This window comes from Protopterus annectens, chromosome 1.part0 (genome assembly GCF_019279795.1).
Source record: "Protopterus annectens isolate FY-2018-M chromosome 1.part0, PAN1.0, whole genome shotgun sequence".
Taxonomy (NCBI): domain Eukaryota; kingdom Metazoa; phylum Chordata; order Ceratodontiformes; family Protopteridae; genus Protopterus; species Protopterus annectens.
Window position 1 is genome coordinate 998,214,437 of NC_056725.1, and position 18,406 is coordinate 998,232,842.

Here is an 18,406-nt window from a genome sequence, read left to right on the forward strand (position 1 = left end):
GGTGCACTTGGCTGTAATAAGTTATCACACTTCACAAAGAGTATATGCGATGATGTGAGATGTTGTCATCTGTGCCAGGGAGAGTGGGGCAGTGTATGTGTGACGTATGCTGGTGTGATTGGCTGGAGTTTTGTGCCGTTTGATTGTCACACTGATTTGTACAGATGCTTGTGTTGGGAGTGTATCAACAGTATTGTTATAATAGATTACATGTTTATGTTTAAACAAAGAATTCAGGAAGGGAAGAATAGAAGTTTTTGAAAATTTTCTATAGTTTTCAAATACTGCAACATATGTTAGCAAAGCTCTGAGTGTGTATTGTACCAGGTGATCAAATGTGATGTCATTCTATAACCAGCACTGAGAGGAAGGAAATCTCACAGCAGTTTGTTTTGTTTTGTTTCCTTTGGAACCTGATATAAAGATCTATGACAGTTACCACAGTTCAATTGAGTTAGTTCAGTTGTTCAGTTCAGTCTGTTAGGAGATCATCACCTTGCCTTGTGGAAGTAGTTATCTCAGCTTCTATTCTTGTCTTGCTGTATTACTTAAGTTAGCTAGGGAGTAGTTATCCTTTAGACAGTCAGGAAATACAGTGAGATTATTTAAGTAGTGTTTTCTGCATCTGTTTGAATCTGTCCAACTGTGTTATTTTTATTTCTCCTGTGATTGAAACTCTGGTGTTTATTTTACTTAGATATTTAGTATTCTCATGTTTTCTACTTTATTATTTATTAAATATTATTATAACTTTCATTGTGGCTGGCCTTTTAGAGAATACTTTTAACATCTTGAGAGTACTTGTGCTTAGTTTATTGATGCCTTGGCCACTCTGAAAAGCCTGGCTGCTTTGGCTACACTCTACCATTTATGTTAGCATTGATTTTATTCAGTATAATTGGATACCCTTGTAAAAGCCTGAGACTGGTTGACTAGTGGCAGTGAAGTTACCTTATAGTCTGGGCAGAAGAGCTACAGTTAGTAAATCTGTAAAAGCCTTTCCCAGGAGTGTGTGTGTGTGTGTGTGTGTGTGTGTGTGTGTGTGTGTGTGTGTGTGTGTGTGTGTGTGTGTGTGTGTGTGTGAAAAAATCAATTATCTAGGTGTGGGTTGGTCAGCTGCTTGGAAATGGGACACAGTGTTCCAATGTGAGCCTTGTTTGGGATCTGGAGAGACAGAAAGTCCAGTCCTAGGTCTTAGGTTCATAGGTTGTTACTAGGCTATCAGCCCTAGGCCCTATACAAGCCTAGCCATAACAATTCCCTGGCTATTTCTTCCCACAGTATTTACTTCCCTGGACCCCTGTCTAGCAGGGTGACTGACATGATCCCCAGGTGAATTTTCTATCTCCCATCCAATCGTCAAGGTTCCTTTTGAAGAGGGCCAAAGAAGCGCTCTGCTTGATATGTATGGGCAGTCTATTCCAGAGTCTGGGGAGTCTCTGGGTCAGGAATCTATCCCTCCAGCATGTTTTGTTTATTGTGATGACAAGGTTTAGATCCCTGGAGATTGTGGCTCTGAGGGATTAGGATTTCTTTAAGTGTAGCATGTCCAACAGCTCTGGGTTTGACATGGCCTTGTATGTTAAGCAGAGATCGCCTCTGAATAGAAGATATGCGACAGAGTATAGCTGGAGTTTTTTTAGACTGTCAGCATAGGGCATCTGCTTTAGTCCTGTGATTCTTTTAGTGAGGACTTCTGTGGCCTTTCCAGTTGTTACAGAAGTCTTGAGAGGTACATACCAAATGGAGCATTGTATTCTATAATGGGTCTAATGAGGGATGAGTACAGTGGGGCAATGGCCTCCTTTTTTCTGGATGAAAAACCCTTAGTGATGAGGTGTGCCACACAGAAGGATTTCCTGACTGTTGTGGTGATGTGGTTATCGAAGGTGAGACCACTGTCCACCTGTGTCCCTAAGTCTTTTATCACACTTTTGGTGTTTAGTGTACTGCCACCTATGTTGTAATTCACGGGTACATGTTTTTTTCCCAAAGGGGATAACTATACATTTCTTGGCATTGAGCTTGAGCCCATGGCTCTTGCACCAAGCATCTGTTTCTGTAAGGCCCTTTGTAGAATATCCACATCATTTGGGGATTCAATAATTGCTCCCAGTTTGCAGTCATCTGTGAACTTTGTTAGCCATAGTCGCTTAGTTTTGGCCTGTACTTCAGAGAAGTAGATGCCAAACAAGAGTGGTCCCAGGATTTAACCCTGAGGTACTCAACTTGTCACTTGCCTGGAGCTGGATTTGGAGTCACCTACTTTTACAATGTGGGTTCTGTCAGTAAGCCAGTTGGCAACCCATCGAGTGATGTAGGAAATAATGCCCAGCTTAGTAAGCTTATCTATGATTCCAGAGTGGGGAATGGTGTCGAAGGACTTGGCAAGGTCCAGATAGGCTATGTGGATCACCTTACCCTCTTCCACAGCTCTGGAGACTGATTCGAAGAAGTCAGTCAGGTTCAGGAGACAAGATCGGCACTTCATGAACCCAAACTGGGTGGGGTCCAGTGTTTGAAGATTGCCAATGTCTTTGTTTATAAGTTCTATGATAATACATTCCATGGCCTTGCAGACCAGGCTTGTCAGACTGAAGGGGCGGTAGTTCCCAGGATCCAAGGTGGATCCCTCCTTGTGGAGTGGGATAACTGTAGCTGTGCGCCACTCAGTGGGCATGAAGCCTGAGGTGAGTATATGATTAAACATGACACTTAGGTGAGGTGCCAGTTCATCTTGTAGTTCGTGTAGTATACAGCCCGGGATGTCATCTGGTCCCATGGATGTTGCATTCTTAGCTTTGGAGAGCGCGGTTTTTACCTGTGTGGCCGTTATTACTGGAATTTGGTAATCTTTCAGTATTGATATGGGTCCTTTAGGGGGTGAGAGGGGGGTGAAGTTGGCACTGAATTGATCTGCCAGGATATTGGCAATACCCTTGGGATCAGAATATTTAATGCCATTCCATTGTAGCTCAGAACATATCTGAGCATTGCCAATTAGATTCTTGACATAGCTATAGAATGCCTTGTGGTTGTCTTTGGAATATTTGGCAATTTTATTTTTGTAACTAGCTTTGGCGGATTTTATGAGGGATCTCGGCTTCTTACTGAGGCTGGTAAGGGAGTTTTTTGCATCCTGGGATTTTCCTCTTTTCTGCAAAAGTTTCTTCCTTTTGTTGTAAAGTTTGTTTATGTCTGGACCATGTTCCCTGTGTACTCTGGGGAAATTGTGCTTGATGCAGAGAGCTAGATCTTAAAATAATGTGTAAATCCATTCCTGTTTTTAGTGACTTCATCTTTCACTGGTGTCAGTGGTGGAGATTGAGGCTTCTTGATTGAGGCTTCTTGATTACTGGCCAGGGGTAAAGACAGGCCATCACAGTCTCATTAACTTATTTAGCAATCACTATACAGAGTTGTGCTGCAACTTTCAGTTTGCAACTTGATAGTTGTACTTCGTCTTCCATTACTAATAAAAAGTCTGTGGTAATAGTTATTCTGACCCCTTCAGTAAAACCATCTGTAATCTGGATTCCAACCCTGAATTACCTCTGCTGTTACTCACAACTTACTGTGTTGACACACTGAACCACAGGAAAAGTTAAATAACATGAACTACCACATAAATGGCAGTCTACTTAACGCCGAATGTATGATAAGAGACCTTGGGACCCAGGTGGACAGTAGTCTCTCCTTTGATAATCACATCACCAAAGTAGTCAAGAAATCCTTCTATGTGGCACACCTCATCACAAAAGGGTTCTCATCCAGGAAAAAAGAGGTCATTGTTCCCCTCTACTCAGCACTCATTAGACCCATTATAGAGTAAGACGCCCCTTTTGGAATGTATCTCACAAGACATCTGCAGCAGCTAGAAAGACCACTGAAGTACCTCACAAAGAGGATTACTGGCCTCAAACAGAAGCCCTACACTGACCATCTCAAAAAACTCCAACTTTACTCTGTAGCATGTCGCCTACTCCAAGGAGATCTCTGCTTAACATATAAAGCTATGTTAAACCCAGAGCTGTTGGACATGCTACACCTAAAGAAATCCCAATCCCTCCATGCCACATGCTCTAGGGACCTAAACCTTGTCACCACAATAAACAGGACATGCTGGAGGGATAGATTCCTGTCCCAGAGACTTCCTATACTCTGGAACAAACTACCCATCTATGTCAAGCAAATTTCCTCATTAGCACTCTTCAAGAAAAACCTTGATGAGTGGATGGGAAATAGGAAATACACCCCGGGGATCACTTCTGTGACTCTACTCAACATGGGCACAGGAAATTAACTTTCTTGGGTGGTGTAAGCCAGGGAACCTTGCTGGCTAGGCTTACTTAGGCCCTTGGGCCGATAGCCTAGTACCTACCTATGAACAGGTAAATTTTCTTCACTCAGTATAACTCTCATTTGTTCTACTGATGGTATTTCAAGTGTAGTCTTTCAGATTTTGCCTTCAGATGTTACTTGTCATTTACTGCTAGTGCCCACTGACAGTCAGCAATGTACATTGCCAATCAGCATGCAAAGTAAAAAGATAAAAAAAAAATCAAAAAATAGAAAAAGCTGTTTGCTGATTTATTCAAGGGGTGGCCTTCTAAATTTTGAAGTAATAAATCCAAAATCTATAGCATTACCCTGAAACATTCACTTTTTTAACAGTGTTTGCCACATGATAACTGCATTTTTGTTACACATCATCATGCCTTCATGTAACGACACCTACTGAGGAAGGAGCCACATAGGACCATAAATAATGTCACTTTGTACACAGCATATACAAATATGATTTACACCTGTTTTGCAGAAATGTCTTACTTTCATGATTACTTGTCCAGTCATACTTCCTAGCAGAAGAAATCTAGACAAATAAAAAATAATGGTGGTACAAAGACCCAAAAATAGGGATAGATTATAAATATTGTTTTTATGGACGTAGAAAGTTGATAAAAGAGCAGGTTTTGCATTTACATGCATTTTTCTGAAGGATAGGAAGTTTGAAACTCAAATGTCAGCCATTATTTAGTGACTTCAGTCCTAACTTATTTGAAATCCACATATTTTATAAGGAACAGACCAAAAATATGAGTCAAAAATCTGGATGTCTTGTGAAAATCTGTACAGTTGAGATGTATGCTTGTTCCAGCATATTTACAATTTTTTTGATTAGTATCCATATTTCAAAACTCATTATGTTCCTAATTTTAGTTCCTCACAAGTTAGTTCATGTCATATTTGTTACAGCATGCATATAAAAATGTAGTATTATTATTATCGGTAGTTCAGGTTCTAGGACACAAAAATGAGTTTAACTGTGAATACTAACTTCAAAACATCAAAAAACAGAAACAAACCATGCATTATTGCTGCTGTTACTCATATCTTAGCATTTAGTCATAGAGATCATTACATAACCACTGTCTTTTTGGCATTTAATACTATCCAGAATAATGTCTGAGCACCAGTCTCATTTGCACTACTTATGGCATTCCAAATTAAAATTTTGAGTTTTTGCCTTGAGAAGTGAATTGTTGTTCACTGCTAGTGACTGCTGGCTGTCACTGACACTCAATGAGAAACATCACACAAAGGATGAAGCCACAAACATGCAATGATGTCTCAACTCTGTGTTCCTATACCATTAAGGTGTGGACATTAAGGATCCTACTTTTGCATAGACATCACTCACTCTAGATTTGAACTATGAATCTTGGTATCATCATGAAACATTGACAAGATTAACAGTGTTTGCCACATCAACATAGATATTATGAGGTAGAGAAAGTAGGGGACATATACTCAAGCTTTGACATTCTAATGTTTTACATTTAAGGAGCAATATAGGTTCATAGGTGTTTACTAGGCTAACAGCCACAAGCACCTTTTTAAGCCTATCCATGCATCCTAATCTCTGACAAGCTCTAATGCCATTGATAAGTGTAAGCATGGGCCTGGGAGATGAATAATTTACACGTTACCTGTTTGCATTACAGACATAGGTGCCAAGCCAGGGATGAATTTCCGTTTTTCCATCCAGCTGTCCAATTTGCACTTGAATTGAGTTAGGGAAGAACTTTGCTTCACATGGCTGGGAAGCCTGTTCCATAGATGGGATAATATACAGTATATACCCATGCTCTCCTACTTGTCCTTTGTTGTTTCACAATAGAAGTCTGGGCGAATGGGATATTTGTACCAGTTAAGGTACTGAAGCATGTCACAGTGCAAACAGATGTATATAATACAAGAGTATGTTCTTCTGTTTTATTTGTAAACATTACTTACATTGGATGAATGTATAACATTATTAATTATAGTTTGCATTTATTTACAACTTTTCTGTTTGTATGTTTAAGTTTCATGCACTTGATATGACTTACAGACACTTTTTCTTCAGTGGCACAGTTGCAACTTAAGCATATATTCGTAAGGGTGGTATAAAAGTTATCTCCTAAGTGAGTCAATGTAATCAAAAGTTTTGCTGTAAGTCTATTCTCTCCCAGCATACCCTCAGTAAATGTATATCAAAGCAGCAGGAGTGTTAAACACATAGTCATGCAGTAATGCCAATGAGTCACACTTGCAAGGCATTAGCTTGGCACAATTCTGAATATTCACTCTTGAACTGCTATGGTGTGTGCATGGTATCATGTAGATCTCACACCATGTTTACCTGTCCAGCACATTAAGCAGATTGAATGCCTGAGGAATGATAATAAGCTGGCACCTGATTTATATAGTCAACATGTCCAGAAGGGTTACTCTAGACTATATAAGCACAATGTAAGCATAGTACAGAAGATTGCTCGAATTCACCCTCATTAGATAGTGCTGTTTGACGGAGTTAAAGAGCTGAAATTGCATTATTTTGGCAAACTTTACTTCAAATCCTGTCAAAGTATATTTTCCTCTTTATAAAAATATTTACAGTTATGATTTTATTAATTGATTTCCTGGAAAACTGAAAGTGATATCTGCATTTTTACCATTTGTGTTCATAGGTAAGTACTATGTTAGCTGCTGTTGCAAGCCATTTTAAGACTAGCCAGTTTCCCCTTTTTGTTCTCAAGTAACCTGTTCCATTTATGTATAGATTGGCTTTACCCATCAAATTGGTAATAATTATATATTACCTTTCATGAGAATAACTGGAATTATATAATTTAGTAGTTGTCTCTGTCCATTAGTAGTACAGGGAGCAATTCTGGGGTACATTTTCTGTTTCCCAGCCATAGATCTAAGTTGCACTTGAACATGGACAAGGATAAACTTTGTTTTATGTGGATAGTGAGTCTGTTCCATAGCAGAGGTATCCTGTGCAAAATATCTGTCCCTCCAAACCATTATACTGATATTGCAGAAGAAGTATAGATCCCTAGACCAAGTATTTCTGATGCCATTTGACTTACTGATGTGCAGTAAATCCATCAGTAATGGGTCAGAGGATGCTTTGTATGCTAGACACAGGTCATTTCTTAGCAGTCTGTAGGATACTGAGATTAGTGACTAGTCTTTGAGACGGCCAATGTAGAACGTGTTGTTTAGGCCTTGTATCCTTTTAGTAAGGTTCCAGTTGTAACATGTGTCTGGACAGATACATACCAAAGGGGGCATTATACTGAATTATTGGCCTAATGAGGGCTGAGTAAAGAGGGACAATGATTGCACAGGTGTAGACACAATCCCTTTGTTTATAAGCTGTGCAGTATAGAATGACTTTCTTACAACAATAGGCACATGTTAGTCAAAAGTTAGGTCACTGTCCACTTAAGTTCCCATGTTCTGGACAACTGGGTCATGATTGTATTGTCAATGTGATAGTTCCCTTGGGTAGATGACTTCCCAAAGAATACAATAATGCATTTTTTGGCATTTAGTTTCAGTCCATGATTTTGACACCAGTTATTTATTTAGGAAAAACGCTTCTTCATGATGGCCAAGTCATCTGGGGATTCAATGACAATTCCTAGCTTGCGGTCATTTGTAAACTTATTCAGCCAGAGCCCTTTAGTATAGAAAGTACAGCAGTTGCTATTGCAATGATCCTTATCTAACGTTACATGTTTTTTTTATTTCACTGAGGATGTCACGTCATTAAAAACTTAGTAGAATCCAGATAGAATTAAAAAGATCAGTACTACTACAAATGTTTTTTTGTGGATGTGTGAAAAGTCAAATAACGCAGACTGGATTCATATTTTTTATGAATGTAATAAAATTAAATCATATTGGAATGGATTCAATCATTTTTACAAGCTTTATTTAATGAATCCTTTACCTTAACTAAAGTATTGATTATACTAAATGTAAATGAAGGTCCCTACCTGAATAAGACAAATATGTATTTGTTATGGACAATACTTGCTATATTTGGTTGCTGGGATTGGGGAGAATATTGTTTTGCAGGGGGGGGGTCTTTGATTTTTATTACATAACTGAGTGCTGTCTACAATTTCTACATTTCTTTTTGTAAGTAAAGTTTAATAGTTGCTGTTAAAACCTTATCATTGACTAGTATTGCATACAAATGTTTTGTAATGCCCTTGTGTCCTTATGATTGCTAACAGGTATGTGAATATAGAATGAAATTTTAATTTAAAAGTGTCATTTCATACACTTGCTTCATTGATAATCCTGTTATATATGCCAGAGTAACACATTTATTGCCCTTATTAAGTTCTGTTATCACTTCCGCGGTAGTGCAGCTGTGGCATTGTTGCCTCATAGCAAGAGATTCTCCCGTTCGATTCTCGGCTGGAGTGCTGGGAGTGCCTTCTGTGTGGAGTCTGCATGTCTTCCCCGTCGTTGGGTGGGCGTTCGAAAGACATGCGAAAATGGGTGTGCCTTCGTTGAAGGTTGAACGTCAAGCTGGCACCTCGGCATTCGTGAAAATCTACAGCCATCATTAGCGGGCCGGAGTTCCGCTGTGGCGACCCCTAACCAGGAAAAGCCGAAAGACAACAACATTAAGTTCTGTTATCACTAGAGTGGGGAAGGAATTACAGTTATTTGTTAAATATATGTGTTCATATAGATCAGTTATTCAGGTGTTTTTAATGATGCCTGCACAAATGTATATCTGTTTTCTGCCCAGAGGAGATCATCTTGTAAGTACACAGCCTCTGCTGAATTGTCGGATACATACGTTTTTAATTTACTCCCATACAGGGATATGGAACCTAAAAAATCCGGGTCACTTAAACTTGCATTCTCAGATGCTGAGAATGTCATCAAAGTTCAGGCATTCCATCAGCATGTCTCATGCCTCTTACCGAGATTTGTAGCTGGAAAGCCCTTCTGTGACTCTATCTGCTGGCACCTGGTCTATGATGTGAATGCAGTGAGTGACCATGACCATATGTACAATGACATTAGACATTGGGCTACAGATATGATTTCCAAGGTCAAAAATAGAGCCAGTGCTATAGCATGGGAATTGAGAGCTACTGGGGTAGCCTTGCTACTGAACCACTTCTCAGTGAGATGGAGGAGTTGCTGTCAACTGTAAGGGATCCAGATAACACAGCAGAGTTGCCCAGTGCCATGCTGAATGTAGGTGCAGAGGTGGAAAACAACCAAAGGGTGTCTACTGCTGATTATGCTTCAGGTATGCTATTCATATATCTAACTATCTAATGATCTATCTATCTATATATAAAATAGAGAAAAATAAATAGTCTTTCAGCTTTTCCAGGTTAGGGGTTGCCACAGCAGAAGTCTGGTACACTAATGATTGGCAGTGGATTTTTACAGTGCTGAGTTGTCAGCCCGCCACCCAACCTTCAAAGAAGTCACACCCATTCACGCTCACACCTACCTGCATGTCTTTAACATCACTCAACCATGGGGATGACATGCCGACTCCACACCGAAGGTGCCCCAGCTGAGAATCGAACAGGAGAACCTCTTGCTGTGAGGCAACAGCGCTAACCGCTGCACCACCGTGGCCTAAATATATATAAAATAGAGGCATACTTTATAAAATTGTATTTTAGAGTTATAAATAAGTTTGTATTTCATGTGTCCACTTTTGTTTACTGCTTAACATCCCTGTTTCCATCTCCATTTTGTCAGTCTAGGCACATCTGGTACTGAAGTTTCATAGTCACTTCCAAATGGTATGGCCATAACTTTTTACTTGTATTCATTTATATAATTAATCTTTAAATCTACCTTAATGAAAGTTTTAATTGCATTTGCATATGATATTGCTTTATTCAGGGTAATGTAGCATACATATCTGATCAGTTTTTCCAATATTTCTCTTTTTATATTGTTGCATTCCTATAATCACAGGTTAGCCTGTCGCTGGGCACTGTGAAGCTCCTATCTCCTGATGTTGGGCATTCGGCAGCCTCTGACAATAATGACAGTGATGAAGATGCACAATCTTTGATAGCAGAGTGTTAGTCTGACAGTGAGTCTGTGGCTCCACATCCCTCCCCCAGAGTTTGGACACATTCAATATGACCATGCAGCCCCATGACACAGAGCCATCTGAGATAGGACAGGTTGAGTGTAGCACAGTTGATCAGGGTAGCATGGTTACTCTAGTTGCAGAGCTGGTAGACTCTCCTTCTGGCCATCTTGAGGGCGAAGTACCACACAGGGGCACCGGTTGAGGTGTTTAGAGGAGGCATGCTTTCCACCATTCCCTTGAGCTTGGTGTGTCAGTGGGTGTCACTAAATGTATGTGCAGGCTGTTGTGGAAAATAATGGACAAGTTCCACCAGGCCTTGGAAGAGGGAGAGAGTCATAGTACTGCATGTTGTGCATTCTGATGCGTGAGACTGCCTAAACTGTGTGGATGAGTACTTGAACCAAATGAGTGACACAGTGGATCATGCAGTGTCTGCAATGAGATTTCTGCTGGGTGAGGGTCAGCATCCACATGCCCAAAGAGCTGCTACATTGTCAGATGATAGCTAACATGGCCGTATGAGATCCCATTCCCTTAGTGGTACTACTTTCACTGTTCCATCAGTGATTGAAGTGTCCACACACCAGACATGGTAGACTATGTGGCTGTGGATGTAGTTGTGATGTGAGGTGATCAAACAAACATCTTTCATATTCATTTAGCACCCCAACTTCTCGCCAGGGTCATGGAACTAACAATGTAACTCCTGGTAGGGGTAATTCACATGTTTGGGGGTATCAGCAATGAACTCAGTACTCTACCATGCATGGCTTGCAACTGTCCATGATGCCAGGGCATAATGCTAGCACAACTGCTTTGGCCGTGTTCCTGCATATCCACTCAAAGTACAACTCAGCTTTCCCATACTACCTCAACCAAACACACACACACACACACACACACACGCACACACACACACACACACACACACACACACACACACACACACACACACACACACACACTTCTTTGGTATTAGACTTGCCTGCCAGTAACATCCCCAACCTGTGCAACTATACTGCCCTTTGCACATTTCTTCATAGTTTCATAGGTTCATAGGTTTATACTAGGCTATCTGCCCTAGGGCATTTATAAGCCTAGCCCAGAGTTTTTGTGGCTTACGCCACCCCTTTCTATTGAAGGATATTATGCCCATTATTTTGCTGTGCCTCTGTCAAGCAGTGACACTGATGTAATCCCTGGGGTATACCTGCGATCTCCCATCCATTGGTCAAGATTTCTCTTGAACAAAGCCAGCGAGGTGCTCTGCCTCACATGTACCGGGATTTTGTTCCACAGCATAGGGAGTCTCTGGGTGATGAATCTGTCCCTCCAGCACGTCCTATTTATGACCGTGTCAAGGTTTAAGTCTCGTGCTCTTGTGGATCTGATGGATTTAGATTTTTGAGGTGAAGCATGTTCATTAATTCCGGGTTGGACATGGCCTTGTATGTCAGGCACAGGTCACCTCTGAGCAGGCAGTAAGCGACTGAGTAGAGCTGGAGCTCCTTCAGTCGGGCAGCATAGGACATATTTTTGAGACCCTTTATCCTTTTGGTGAGGAACTTTTGGGGCCTTTCCAATTGCTGTAGGTGTCGGGTCAGATACATTCCAAATGGGGCATTGTACTCAATCATCGGTCTGATGAGTGATGAGTACAGGGGAATGATGACCTCCCTTAACCTAGATGTGAAACCCTTCATGATCAGGTGGGCAATGTAGAAGGTCTTCCTAACAACTTTGGCAACGTGGGTGTCAAATGAGAGGTTGCTATCAACCTGGGTTCCCTGATCCCTGATAACCTCTTCTGTGCTTAGTGGATTGCCACCTATATGGTAGCTAGGGGTAACCTTATTTTTCCCAAAAGGTATGACTATGCATTTTTTAGCGTTTAACTTTAGGCCATGGCTTTGGCACCAGTTATCCGTTTCTATGAGACCCTTCTGAAGGATATCTGTGTCTGATGTGTTTTCAACTATGGCGCCCAGTTTGCAGTCATCTGCAAACTTTGTCAGCCATAATCCTCCTGTGCTTGCCTGTACTTCCGAAAAGTAGATGCTGAACAAGAGTGGACCCAGGACCGAGCCCTGTGGGACACCGCTTGTGACAGGCTTGGAATCTGACATGGCGCCAGCAACTCTAACCCTGTGGGTTCTGTCACTTAGCCAGTTTGCAACCCATCTTGTGACGTATGGGTTTACATTTAAACTGGTGAGTTTTTCTATGATGCCTGAGTGGGGTATCGTGTCAAAGGCCTTTGCCAGGTCAAGGTAGGCTGTAACTTAGGGTTCCTATGCCTGATGCACAGAGTGGATAGCTAATGTTTGCTTTGTCAAAGGCTTGTTTTCATCAAATGTATTGTACTGAGTTGCCCTTTTATGTTATTCTGCTAAAGTTCAACTGAGTGTTATTTAGGCTGTGCTCCTTATTGTAGCTGGTGTAGTATTTGTAGTAATACAATCCTATTAATTATGAATTACTGCTTGCTCAGCACCTTGTATAGATGATGCTGAGATTTCCCTGGTCACTATTTAGGCGTCTAACTTCAGCAACTTTTATAAGTGATGCACAGTACTGAGTAGGCCAAATATATGTTCGTTCAATATATATTTGTTTTATTGATCTGTTGCATGGCATATTCCTAATGTGTGTCTTGTGTATTTATGCTATATTTTCTGTTTTTTAATAACGGGAAGGTATTCTTGATCATGTACCCATGTGGATAGTTGTAAAATTTGGCCTAACACTGTTTTTGACATGGGCCTGCTTGGCTTGGCACACAGGCTGTATACATGTGCTGTGAAAAGCCATTTTTATACCGTTTAATTGATTATGTTTTACAATTTTATGTTGCATATATCACTCATGAGTTAGTGATGACATTCCTGGGTAACCATTTATCTCTTTTTTTTACAAATAAATTACTTACCTTGGTTAATGCTGCTGATACAAGTTGTTTCTGCTGGACATGAGTCTGTCTGATACATACAGAACACAAGGATTACACAGGCAAGTAATGGCTGACAATTTTGTATTCATCATCATTACTGTTTGCATGTGCTTAGCATATTAAGTTGCAGTAAGTGAGTCTGTGCTATTCTGTGCCTCTTAGCCAGGGCCATTTCATATCATACACACCTCCATCTGTCAGGATCATCCCCAGCTACTAGTTCTTCATCAGACTCCTTAACTGTGTCTGCTGGTCTTGCTGGCCCTGCCTGTGCTCCTGACACCTGTGGTCCTTGGTCTTGTTGTCCCTGTTAAAGCTGTTTCCTAATAATGCTATTATATAACATAGTGCAGTCTGTCAATATTTTGGCCAAGTCTCTGGGTCATACTGCAGGATACCTTCTGATATATTTAGACATCAGAAACATGACATGAGCAAGTGAAAAACATGCCTTGTAATATTTCTAGTTTGAGCATGTGCATCATTGTAGCCTTGCTCTGTGGGGTTTTGTGGGTTTCTCATGGATATTATGAGCCAAGGATCTAGTATATTGCCTGCATCCACCCTAGATGCCCTTGTGGGAAGTTGCACCTAGAAATCCTTAGATACAAATCACAGGAATTCCATGTGCGGAAGTCATAGAAACTGACAGGGTTACCTGAACACATATTATAGATGATCTCTTGAACATTACAGACCACCTGACTGTTGATACAGTGATAGACTATTCTGTTGAAGTACCTCCTTCCTGTTCATAAGGTGGGGCTTTTATTGTAATTTGTTGCAGTCCATAGCCCCCAGAACCTCAGAGAAATGTGCTATGGCATAGAAATGTTGCATGATGATAGCTTTCTCCTGTGGGGTAAGTGGAAAGCAGATATGCTCCCCTACATGTTGCACCATTGCAATGAGAAATTGGTGTAATATTCTTGAGGCTGTGGCCTGTGACATTCATAATATATCCCCTGTGGGTCTCTGAAAAGTGTCTGTTGCTAGTATATGTAAAGCTACACATATCTTGGTTTCCCCTGGGATAGGTTCTCCACGATTTCCCTGGGGCATCAGGTGAGGGCAGAAGATTTTACTATTTGCTCTAAGGCATCCCTGTTCATGCTGTAGGGCTATATTATTTCAGTATCATGAAATCTATTATATGTCAAATATGGTATAAACACTCTTCTCCCTCTAGGCCAAGGTCTGTCAGCAGCAACATCTTCTTCATAGGTATCAGGCTAGCCCTTGCGAGACATTTTAAACCAAGCCAATTTCCAATTTTGTACTTATAATAACCTATTCCATTTGGTGATAGATTGACCTTACCCATCTCATGATCAATAATTATATCATTTAATCATTTACTACTTTGGGCATAAAAGGAGAATTAGTACAAAGGGACTGGACATCAGAAACCCTCCAAGCAGAAGCAAAAGCCAGCAACAAAACAGTCTTTTAGGTTCAATGATGCAAAGAAGCAGAATCTGCAGGCTCAAAAGTAGTCTGTTTCAACTTTTCCAAAACAAAATTAAGGTCCCAAGGAAGAGGCATATGTTTCCTTAGAGGCCTAAGATGTAGGACACCTTTAAGAAGTTGTTTTACCTCAAAATAAAAATCCAAAGGATTCAAGGGCAGACAAGCCGAAATGGCTGATGGGCCTTCACAGAAAAATAGTCCAGGCCAGACTGGAATAATTTATAGAAATAAGAAGGGATCAAAAGTACCCCCACTGAAAAAGGGTCCTGGTTGTGAGCATGGCACCAGACAGAAAATCTTTTCCATTTGGACATATAAGATTTTCTGCTTGAGGGTTTCCATGATTCTTGTAAAACCATGAGCATGTCTTCAGAAAAGAGTTGCCTGAAAGAGATCAAAACCCATCACTCACAGTGTCAGCTGAAGAGTGGACAAGTGAGGATGGATGACTGATCCCTTGTCCTGTGTGAGGAGGTCCAACCACTGAGGCAAGTTATGGTGATTGCCCCTGGCCAGATGCATTAAGAGGGTGAATCAATGCTGTCTTGGCCAAAAGAGTCACTAGCAAGATTTTTGGGGAGTCCACCTGAAACTTCTGCAGGACTCTTGGAAGTAGAGGAAGAGGAGGGAAAGCATAAAGAAGCACCCCCTTCCAAGGAAAAGAAAGAGAGTCCGTCTTCCATGCCAGATGGCATGGCACTCTGAAATAGAAGAGAGGGAGAGCTGCCTTTTCAAAGGGGAGGCAAAAAGATCTACTTGAGGAATACCCCATTGATGGATGATATCTAGAAACATGTCTCTGTGAAGCATCCATTCATGACCATGTGTTTTGGACCTGTTCAGAGAGTTTGCCACTGGATTATGCTCTGAAGGAATATATACTGCCTGAAGAGTTAACCAGTAATGGAGAGCTACCTACCAAGCCTGAAGAGCCAACCTGCAGAGGAGGTAAGATTTTTGTGTCTCCCTGCTTGCTGACAAGCCACATCACTGTAGTGTTCTCTAAGTACACCTTCAAGTGGTCTGGAGAGAACATGAGGTGAAAAGCTTGAAGGGTCAGAATCAATGCTCTTATCTCTTTGATATTGATATGATTTGACTTCTGATGGGGGGGCCAGAGACCCTGAACTTGCAGGTGACCAAATGAAGCTCCCCACCCCATGTCTGAGGCATCAGTGAACAGTTCTTGAGAAGGGACTGGAGACTGAAAGGGTAGGCCTAGGCTGAGAGAAAATTGTTGACTCCACTATTCAAATTCCTTTGTTAGACAAGGAAGGAGAGTTACACTGAAATCTGAGGATGGCAATGGTGATTAGGAAAAGGTGCTTGAAGCAACAGGTCATCTAAAGAAAGAAAAATCTGAATGCCTTGGAGCCTACAGAAATCAATCACAGGAACTACACATTTTGTGAATACCCTAGGAGCAGTAGAGAGGCCAAAAGACAAAGCAGACATCTGGAAATGAAAGGGAGAAACAGCAAACTGTAAAAACTTCCTGAAAAGTGGGTGAACAGGAATATGAAGGTAAGTGTCCTTCAGATCCAAAGACACCAGAAAAGCCTTGGGTAGTAAAGCAGGAAACAGGGTTTTAGGGGGTAAGCATCCATAAAGAAGGGACCTTGATAAATGTGCTAAACAGGGAGACATCCAGAATAGGTCTCCAAGTACCCTCCTTTCAAGGAACTAGGAACATCCTGGAATAAAAACCCTTTCCCACTTGGGAAGGGGGAACAGGTTTACTGGTTTCTTGGTTCACCAGGGATCTTAGGACTTCCGAGAAATTAAGAAGTTACTCTAGAGAAACTTGAGGAATCCCTGAAAAAGGAGGCAGAGACTTACATACTGTGAAGTAACCCTGATGGATAATAGAAAGGACTCAAGAGTCTGAAGTGATGAGAAGCCAGTTTGGAAGACAAATGGAAAGTTGAAGGGACAATGGAACCTAGTCTAAGGGGTGGGGGGCAATTGTCAAAGCAGGCTTATCAGATAAAGAAGGCTTCTGGGCCACAGAAATCTGAGAAGTTTTAGAAGAGGGGTCCCACCTGCCATCCTTGCTGCCCTTAAAGGCCTGGCAGGTTTGCCTGGAAACAAACGCAGATCTAGAAGGATAATTTCTCTGGAACTTAGGGATAGAAGAGACAAAAATATGTTTAAGGTCCTAAAATTCTTTGCCTTTCTCTTGAAGTGACTTAGTCAAGTCAGCAGCAGCAGTCCCAAAAAGATATTTGTTATCCAAAGGAGCATCCAAAACATGTACTTAATGTCCTTGGGCAAAGATTGGAGAAGAAACCAAGAATAACGCTTCATGACAGAACCAAATGCTGCAGCCCTGGTAGAGGCATTAGTAGCATCATAGCTACACAATAGAGTGGTGAGCCACTTGAGAAGCAGAACCTAAAACAGATAAGGCAGAAGATTTGCCTTCAGAATCTGGGAGGTCAGAAATAACTGGACATTCCTGAGCAATCGAGGCTACAGCATACCTAGTCATGTGGGTCTGGTAATTAATGGCCCTAAAGGCCAAAGTAGAAGCAGTGTAAGCTTCCTTATCAATCCTATCCATTGCCCTGCTATCATTATCAGAAGGCAAACATTTGGAAGAGGACAAGAGCTTGGAAGGTTTGTCAGAAGAGACTGACACATTGGCAGGATCAGTGGAAGGATACTTAAATAAAAATGACAATCCACAGGGACTTTACAGAACCTATTAGGTTTCTTAGGGGCAGTAAGGTGAGAATCAGGGACTTTCAAACAGCAATAAAAGTGTTTAACAAGGCAGTTAACACAGAAGGAACTGCTGATGGTTTAGGAGTATCCACCTGAAGCAACTCATAATGTCTCCTCTGAATATCACACTTGAGAAGAATCCCATTTAAATTATTCCATCATCCTAGCAATTGTGTCCCCAAAGGACAATTCAGTGCTAACAGACTCCTCCACACCAGCACCATAAGCCAAAGTGAAGACATCTGTGAAGAATAGGACAAAGTCCCCTCATTAGACTCTGAATCTTCATGTGAGGAACCTAGTTCCCTAAATCATTTAAGAGTAGAGGTCCAAGGAGGAGCAGACACCAAAACCTTGCAGGACCATCAAGGCAAAAAACAAGCCTTGAGTAAACTCTTGCCATCCCATTTGAGGATCCCTAGGATGGACTGAAACATGCTTCATCTTTTGTCTTTTCTTGGAAGGGGCATCAGCCCTAACAAATACTGGAGGTTCTGACCATTGACAAGATTTGATAATAGAACCCAGAATCTCTTTCCTGACCAATATATGAGGAATTCCTCTAGGACCTTCCAAGATAATCAACTGCAGTTCCCCCTTGACATCTGGAGCAGATGCCTGCAAAGCCTCAGAGATAATGCAAAAAGACGGATCCATGTCAGCCTCCAATGGGGTCATGGAAAGGAATCCAACGTAGATGCTGAATGGCCTAAAGAGTTATTACCCTGCTTCTAGAGGAGTATCTAGTGGAGATTGGACAGCTAAAGAATCTGAACGAGACTTTTTGGGCTTCTTCTTACCTTGAGGGAGTATCTCAGGGTTAAAGG